General features: G+C 50.2%; 2 pseudogenes; one reads left to right on the forward strand and one right to left on the reverse strand.

Moving 5' to 3' along the window:
- The first annotated feature begins 355 nt into the window (after positions 1 to 355).
- LOC118635376 lies at positions 356 to 2,104 on the forward strand (annotated as a pseudogene).
- Positions 2,105 to 3,375: 1,271 nt separating this feature from the next.
- On the reverse strand, positions 3,376 to 4,672 carry LOC118635377 (annotated as a pseudogene).
- Positions 4,673 to 9,000: the final 4,328 nt, after the last annotated feature.

Below are 9,000 nucleotides of genomic sequence, written 5' to 3' on the forward strand. Positions count from 1 at the left end.
GCCCTGGGAGAGGGGCCAGGGTGCTCGGGGACTTGCAGCTCCTTGGGGGTGGCAGGGCCAAGGAGCTGATAGAGCTGAGGTGGGTGAGGGTGGGCAGAAGTACCTAAGCCCAGGATGGTCTGTGCTGGGAGAGGACTAGAGCCGCCCCACCCCGTGTGAAGCCAAAAGGCCCTCCCTCCCTGCTCCGTGCTCCCCTGGCCTTAGTGACCTCCTTTGTAGAACTGACCACACTCCACGCTGACTGCCTTTCTCAGCTGCCCTCAGCCTTCTTCCTTGGGCTCCCAAAAACTCCATCTGAGGAACCAGGCATCCCCATTGCCACCCCTTTCCACTGGGCCTGGTAGCTGACTGCCTGGTGATAGAAAGAAGGAGCCAACACTCTGCTCTGCCACCAACCTGTCAGAGGTGTTCCAGGGCCCCCAGGGGACGTTGGAGAGAGGTCAGCCCACAGGCCAAGAGCTTGGAGAGCCGGTGCATGATGCTTATTGACATTCATGCTTCCACAGGCCACGTGATGCCTACAGGTCTCTGGGAGATGAAGTTTTGCTGCCTCTCCTTCCAGCAAGCAGCCTTACGTAGGCGTGGTCTTAAATGGGATCAAGACTCTGTAGACTTGTTGGTGTCCCTTGCTGAGTAGCCACCGGCACTGTACCATCGCCATCCACATTGCTCACAGGGACTGGGAAGACAGAGTCTGCAGGGGGCTGCTGCTGGAGAGGCTGGGGTGGATCCCCGTGCAGACTCAGCCCTGCTTCCGGAAGAGGAGAAGTATGGCCTTGGAGTGACAGCTGGCAATTGCCGACACCCAAGCACTGCTCAGACACTTCCGAGGGTACCCCCAGGACCTTGCTCAGGAGTTCTGGGCTTGTTTTCTTTTGAACCTGTTGAGGTGGGTCCGTGGTTTCTGTAAGCAGCACACCTTCAAGGGGGCAGCATGGGGCCTGGGCTGGGGTTCCGTGGGCCGAGTTTCCAAGACCTTGGGTAAACCCTTCTGTCTACCTGGGGCCTCAGTTCCCGTTGGTGATCTGAGAGACAGGGACAGGTCCAAGTGTGCATGTGGTGTTGCCTTGTGCACGCATGTGTGTTTATGTGCGTACACATGTGTGTGCATGTGACAGACCAGGAGAGGCTGCACAGCACACAGAGAAGGTCGGGTGTGCTCCAGACGCTGACCTCACACACCTGCCCCATGCCCACTGCCCATGGCTTCCTGAGCAGGTTGCCTCAGCCCTCAGTGGTTGAGGTCCGGCATCAGCTCCTTTCACCTGGTGCAGTGCTTGGGACCCGATTGCCTGTGGGTCCCCACAGCAGCCAGGGCCCTTCGGCCCTGTACGTGCTGCCCTCGGCTGTCTGGCTGGGACCTGCCCAATACTGGGTGGAGCTGATGAGGACCAGGCCCTGTCCTCTTCATTTCTCTCTCAGCCCAGGCCTCACGCAGAATTCCCTGAACGGAGTTAGACACATTGGAAGTGCTCTGTCAGAGGGACCGACCCAGCTCACTCCGTGTGGGTTTGGTGAAATCAGCTTAGTCTCCAGTGGTTGTAACTTTGAATAACCATTTTCTCTCACAGACAGGCCTTGGTTCGTGGAAGGAAAACCATCTCTGTGCTTCTTTCTTGGTGCCCAGGGCTTGTCGACATGGGGGAAACTTTGCAGTGCCCAGAAAACTTAGCTCCTGAAGAGGTATTGGACCTGGAAAATCAAGCTGTACTGAGCTCTGCCAGTGTGGCTCCGGGGTTGAGCGTTGTCCCATGCACCTAGAGGTCACCAGTTCGATTCCCAGTCAGGGCACATGCCCGGGTTGTGGGCTTGATCCCCAGTGGGGGGCATGCAGAAGGCAGCCCATCGATGTTTCTCTCTCATCGATGTTTCTGTCTCTCTCTCCTCCCTTCCCCTCTCTCTAAAATCAAGAAAAACATATTTAACAAAAAGGAAGAAAGCTCTACTGACCAACTTGAATCAGAAGTACCTGACTGCACTTTCAAACCCCAGGTGGTTACTGGAGCCCATACCCAGGACAGGGGGAAAGGATAACTTCCAGGAGCACCTGATCCCCTTGAGGCAGGAGGACTCCTCACAGGAAGGTTACGGAGAAAGCAGCTGATCCATGACCATCAACTCACCATCATGCCAGGGATTTACAAACAGCTTACAATCTGAATTGCCACCACTATGGGGAGCACTACCCACCATCTGCTGTTCCTGTAAACAGATTTCTGTGCTCAGGTGTAGGGGACTTTCCTCGTGAGATGCCTCCCTGGGCTCAGTGACAGTCTCAAGGGTTCTGACCTTTAGGGGAAAGGGGAACCTGCTACTAAATGTCTTGGTGTTATCACTCATTTTGGTCCTGCTCCCTCCTGGGTTGTACAAAGAAATATGTTTTAAGAGAACTGGGTAGTGTCCGGGGCTCAGCTCCCTTACAGGTTTCCCCCTCTCTGTGTTCTGGTCAAGCTCAAAGATCGCTTCAGCAGCATCCAAGGGATGTTGTAGGAGGGCTGGGAGTGGCCAATGAACAATTACCCGAGGGTGGCCAGCCAGGGATGGCCTCATTCACCACAAAGGGGCATCACACGTTGCAACAAAGCACCTGTCTGTCCTGGCAAGTGACTCTTGTCTGCCGTATACGTGTCCCTTGGCTCATGAAGCCGTGTGTTAGACATGTCACAGAGCTACTCCGTGACCAAAGGAAGGATCTGAAATACAGCTCAGATGGAAAACTGCTGAGTAGCCTTTCCCTTGTGGGCAATCTTTTATTTATACGGGACTCTTCTAGCAGAGACACTGGGGGTTGTTAGCTGCGAGGATGATGGGCTTTCTCCCAAACATGGACTGGAATGGCCTGTCCTCTGAGCCAGACTGTCTCGGTTCCCACGGCTTAGCAGATGGGGTGGCCCCAGTTTTAGATGGGCCTCTCTGGAAGGCCCCTGGAACTTGGGCTAGATATGCTCGGCAGCTGATCAGAAACTTCCTGGCATCATAGGGAGACCTGTGAGGAAAGACCCTCCAGTTTCAAGCTGCATGACTAATGTAAGGTGATTCTCCCAAGGTCAGGAGCCAGGAAGTTCTGTCTGCTAACCAGCAGGCAAGGCTCACGAGACCCATTGTCCTGGGCTGGCCTCAGGCCTCTCTATCCAGATCCTTGGCTGAGCCTATGAAAATGAAAGAGGACAGCGAGGACAGAAACCTGTTCCGGGCCAGGATTTCTGGCCTCCTCGGGCTCATCTGATGAGGTGTGTAGCTCGGAAACAGAAGGAGATGGACTCACAATTCTCATTGCATTGTCTATTTACTACAATGGAGTTTCACTTTTCTTTATGAAAACCAAAAATGGATTCGCGGTTACAACGTGGTGATTGTTTTCTCTCACCTGTGAGCTTAGGCACTTGCACTGCCCTTGAACTGCTCACATAGTGCCAACTTATAATCTGAGGCACCCTCCTCCTCCTCCTCATCCTCTTCAGGGTCCTCGGGTGGGGCCATGACTGAAAGGCCAGCCATCAGGATGGAATAACAGGCGTTGTACAAAGACATCACCCAACCACATAGTAGAGAATTTGGGGGGCTGGTGGGCAGATCCCCTGTGCTGTCGGTTTCGGCAGTAGTCGTAGGCACAAACATGACATTCCCAGATGTGCCCTCCCCACTTGGACCAACTGGCTCACTTGGGCACAGGACTTCCACGGCACTGCCCGTGGACCGCAGACACGAGAACTTGAATGACCAAGTACCACTGGGTCCCTTAGCATTCCGAGATTTCTTCTGGGCCTTTTGGTCAGCTTCTTTGGTGCCTCCCTTGTGGTGAATCCGTGGGGAGTATCTCATAGGAGCTAGCGGCTTCTTTTTCTTTACAGGGGTTGTGCTGGTCTCTCGATGAGCAGGAGTCTTCTGGTTGCCCTTTTCCTTAATATTCTCCAGGAGCCTAGGCTTGTCTGAAACAAAATTAATCGTTTTAGTCATTCTGGGAGAAAATGTATCCATTTCACATGAACTGGCCTCTCAGAGTCTTTAGTCATCCCTGAAGGTCATCTCTAAGGGGGTTACTGCTTCCTCTTAAAATCTACACTTTCTCATCTTTCGACACTACTGTCTCAAGTGAAAAAGACTTGTCCCCTGAAATGAAACCCTTTCAGGATATCGTTCTTCTTGGTCTACTAGGAAGAGGGTCGGGTAACAGAGAATTTGGGAAATGGGAGACTTTCTACTTTACCATCATCCTGTTCCCTGGATAGCGAACTGAAGAGTGGCCTGGGCGTATTTTTCTGAATCCATAGAGGTTCAGCAAGCGGATGAAACTCTTCAGGCTGTCTGAGTCAAAGATTTTCTCTTCACCCCTCCGGCAAAGAACCTCCCTCTGGAAAAGATCTTCTTCTATGGTCATGGTGTCTCCATCGTCACTCAAGCGCAGACCTGAAGGTGTCTTCCTCCACGATCCTCCAGAGCTTTCTTGGGAAGGACAGACCAGGAGGAATGCTGCTTCCTTCCACATTGTCGGCACCTTAGTTTGGGTCCTGTGGTTGTGGGTTGTCTTGGGGGCTTGGGTCTTGACTTCTGGCAGGATCCCCCTGCTTCTCCAAGGCCTCCCTGAGTCCACATGTGGATCCAAGGGTGTATCATTTTGGACCATTATTGGTGGCTGTCCATCCGCTGATGGGGACAGCTTGGCTTCGTGCATCTCATCGGTTCCCTGACCAGCCATGGAGAGGCTCGACATCAAAGAGCATTGGCTACCCGGGATCCTATCACTGAACTCTCGGGTCAGAAATGCCTTTGGTCACAGCAGGGATGCCCAATATACACTGTCCTCAAAATTCTAGAGTGTCAGTTTTGGGGCAACCAGCTGCTTAAGTCACAGTCCTCTTTACTGGTCATGTAATGTCACAAAGTTGGCTCACGGCTGGTTTGAAGAGTGCACCCTGGGTAAGTATGGGGGACTGGACATGTGTAGTGTCCCTAGCTTCTCTCTTTTTTTAAAGTACAGAAAAATAGGGTTCAGGTGACCAGAAAGGGCCAGGCGCACTGTTTATAGTTTCTAGGCACTGCGAGGGTCGAGAAGTCCTGATCGTATCTCCACTCCCGCCCCTTCAGGTGGCAGAGGCCTGTTGATGACCTCTTTGATTGCTCAAAGGCAAGGCCCTGGTTAGTCCGAGCTTGGCTACCACCAAGACTGCCTGAGTCAGATGGGACCCTGGGGGACTGTAGCTCCCACAAGATGGTGGTTGGCCCAGTGTCATTTGGTAGTCCCCCTCTGCAATGTCCCTGCCCCACACCAGCTTCCTGCTTTGCTTGCTTCCAGCTGCTCCTGCTGGTTGGTGGGTCCTGCTATGGTGGGTCCAAACCAAGAATTCTGTTTTCCTACCCCTGGGTCAAGTTGTCCCTAGAGTAGCTGTACTCCAGCACAGGTAGGAGCTCTCCTCTTGTTCCTCAACCTTAGTGCTACCTTAAGAACCTCAGACACACTGTTACCCACGGAGTTGGTGTGAAAGTGGACAGCCACACCCTCTGCTGTTCTGGGGAGCCCCTCTTGAGCTCTGCTAGCCCCTAAATCTCAGCTCTCTCAGATCACAACAAGATTGGCTTTAGTTTCAGTTTCTTCCCCATAGGAACTGTTCTCATTACCCAAAGTGGGCTCACTTTGGAACCCCTGCCTTTGCCTTCTCAAACCACCCTCCTCAGACCCTCAGATTCAGCCTCCCTTGAGGCCTCCTCTACACCCCATTTCCTTTCTTCAGTGAGGTGGGTGAGCTTTCGCTTTCTCAGATTTATGGCGTCCCACTTCAAAATTGGGTCTCCTTTGGTTCTTCCCTTTTTCATTGCTGATTTGGGAGTTACCCGTGGATTCATCTCTGTAGAAACAAAGCATTCCACTGACCCACTCTCATGTCAGCCCTGTTCTCCTTGCCAGAAGCCAGCACAACCCCACCTGTGTGTCCCTCTCCTGCCATTGCCTTGAAGATAGGTACACCGGGGGACTGGGCCCCAGACAGAGGCCAGCCAACGCTGAGAACCCAATGAAGTCTGAGGACATCGCTTCAGGACACCAAGCCTGGGTATTCCCAGGGCTCCCGGAAGGGTCTGAAATAGGTGTCCTGGGGTCCCTCAGCCCTCCCTGTGGTCCTCACCTTGATTCCAGGCAATGGCTGGGCCTCGACCCCTGAAAATCTTGGGGTGCTCCCCTCAGACCTTGTCCTTGACTCCGAGTACTCTGAGGAGGTGGGGGAGGGAAATGGTACATGGGCGGACAGCCAGCACCCCGGACGCTCAGTGCTGCCAGCCGGGGCACGCCTGGACTCTGCGGGGGCCCCGTCCCCCCTCAGGTTCTTACCTGGAGCTTCTCTTGTGCCTGAATGTTAATCAATGATATTAGGAAGAAAGTCTGACCTTAATAATGTAACATATGTTTCATTGGTGATTTGTAAAGGGGCACTTTGGAGCACTACATGTACTTTGGATACCTCTGTGTGTATCAATTGCATTCCAAGTAAATAGGGCTCTGGGGTGCCAAACACATTTCATACTTCATATGATGTTTTGTTTTCATGTGTTTTATATGGCCTCACACTACTATTGGATTTAAGGGAGTTCATGTTGAAAAAGTTTTGAATACTGCAACCCAGGAATGCATTTGGTGGTTTGCTCCTTCAGTTGATTATTCCAACTAAACAATATTTCTGTGATTTTGTGTTTATTTTTTAGTTTTTACCCTTCTCATTAAAATGATAAATGAGGGGAAAAAATGCCAGGCTCGCACATATGGGTTTGGTAATTTGTAACTAGTTAGTAGATCAGTGTCTGGGGTTTTATGGCTGCTAGGCTATGTGTTAGAATGGATTAGTCAGGTCTACCCTAAAGGGTTCTTCCCTCCCTTTCAGGCTAGGGAATACATGAGATTGCTTGGTGGAAGGTGTGTTGTCATTCAAGAATCTAATTATACCCTGGCCAGTTTGGCTCAGCGGTTAGAGTGTAGGCCCGCGGTCCAGAGAGACCTGGGTTCATTTCCCGCTAAGAGCATGTACCTTGGTTGCAGATTGTCCCCGGCCCCAGTTGTGGTTGTATGGGAGGCACTCACTCGATGTGTCCCTTTCAGGTTGATGTTTCTCTCTCTCTCTCTCTCTCTCTCTCTCTCTCTCTCTCTCTCTCTCTCTCTCTCTCTTCCTTCCTCCCACTCTATCTGAATAAAAAAAAATGTCCTCGGGTGAGGATTAAAAAGGAATCTAATTCTTCTCCAGCTTATTTGAATCCCATATCTTCAATCTTTGATGCTGATGAGTGGTAAGCAAGGTGGACTGTATGATTTCTGAGAATTAGCCACTATGGTGGGTTGGTAAAACACTGTATGAATGCCCATGAAAGGGGCAGTTTATATTGAAAATTAATGACATGTGTCATTGTGACATGTCCCAGGTGGTAGTCTTCCATTTTCTGGTATGGGAGGTAATGTAAGGTACCTAGGCGCTTTGAAGGAAGGACAAATGGTATGTTCCACCTGAATATTTTTCTTTGATGCCCACAGATGGTTTATGTACTTACTCTTTTTTTAAATGTACTTACTCTTGATACTTTTTGACATGATGGCAAAGCCATCCTTATATTTCGCAAGCCTGGGTTAGGAGTGCAAAATGCAGGCTTACTGCCAACTCTCCCTTCTCTTCAGCCTCTTGGCTCTATTCCTTACCCTGAAATGCCTTCCCCACATGCCTATAAACACCAGCCTTGTTCCTCAAAGCATAGACCCCAGTTCAGAACATCAGCATTATGTGAGTGTATGTTAGAAATGCAGACTCTCAGGGGCCACTCTAGGCCTACTTAACCAGGATCTAGACTTCATTGTGATTCACTAGAACATTAAAATTTGAGAAGTACTGTTGTAGCCCACATGTTTAAGCTCCATCATCACTGAATGAAAGAGCAATGGCTGTTGCATGGTCACCTTTTATTTACCTCTTAGGACTAGGGTTGTGCCCACCTGTGGTTTGGTCTATTCCTAGGAAGGCAGAACTAGGGAAAGTGATTGAACTGACCATGAACACAGGTTTGGGGCACATAGTAGAAAATTTCAAGATCTATGGTATCATAGAAGAGGGAAGCAAAGACTTAGGGTGGGCATGACTCCTCGCTTTAAGAAAAATAGTGTGATATTTCCATTTGAATCTCAAGCACTCATCTAAAATTCAAGTTCACAACTGAACTGATGATTTTCCTTAATCCTGCTTCTTCTCTGTCCCCAGTTCTCAGTGAAGTAATCTGGGCCAAAGGTAAAATTTTATGAATTCCCAGAGAACTGATGGCGAGTTAAAGACTTGAGGCTGACACTGACCAGTTTTGCTCAGTGGTTAGAGCATCAGCCCAGGAACCAAAGAGTCGCAGGTTTGATTCTGGTCAAGGGCACGTACCTCAGTTGTGGATTGGTCCCCAGCCCTGGTCATGGTCATGCGGGAGGCAACCAGTCGATGTGTCTCTCTCATGTTGCTGTTTCTCTCTCTCTTTCCCTCCCCCCCTTCCACTCTATCTGGAAAAATATCCGTGGGTAAGGGAAAAAAAAGACTTGATGCCGGAAGTGACCTGAAGGACTGCATGGAGAGAGAGGAGTTCCAAGGTCCTGGTTCTGAGCAACTCTAACACACAGAGCTCAGAAATAGAAAAGGATCCAGTGCAGAGAACAAAAACAAGAGACTGGAAGATTCATAGGACAACTGAAGAGAAGTGGTGTCCCAAAGGAAGAAATTAAAGCCATTTCTAATGAAGGATGATGTGACCTGGAGTAGGAGGGCTAAGAAATAACCATTGCATTGACAAACGAAGGGCATTTTTTATTGTGAGAAGAGTTCTGGTAGAGTGGCAGAGTGAAAGATTGATGTGAGAGTAAAGAAATTGGAAAAAGAAAATATGGATTAATTCAAGAAAGAGAATTGGACAGATTGTGCATTACCTGGAAGGAAAGGGTTGATCAGAGGGGCTGGTCTGAAGAAAGGAGGTATGCAAGTTGTATGTACAAGTTTCTCT

The sequence above is a fragment of the Molossus molossus genome, unplaced genomic scaffold (assembly GCF_014108415.1).
Source record: "Molossus molossus isolate mMolMol1 unplaced genomic scaffold, mMolMol1.p scaffold_m16_p_2, whole genome shotgun sequence".
NCBI classification, from domain to species: domain Eukaryota; kingdom Metazoa; phylum Chordata; class Mammalia; order Chiroptera; family Molossidae; genus Molossus; species Molossus molossus.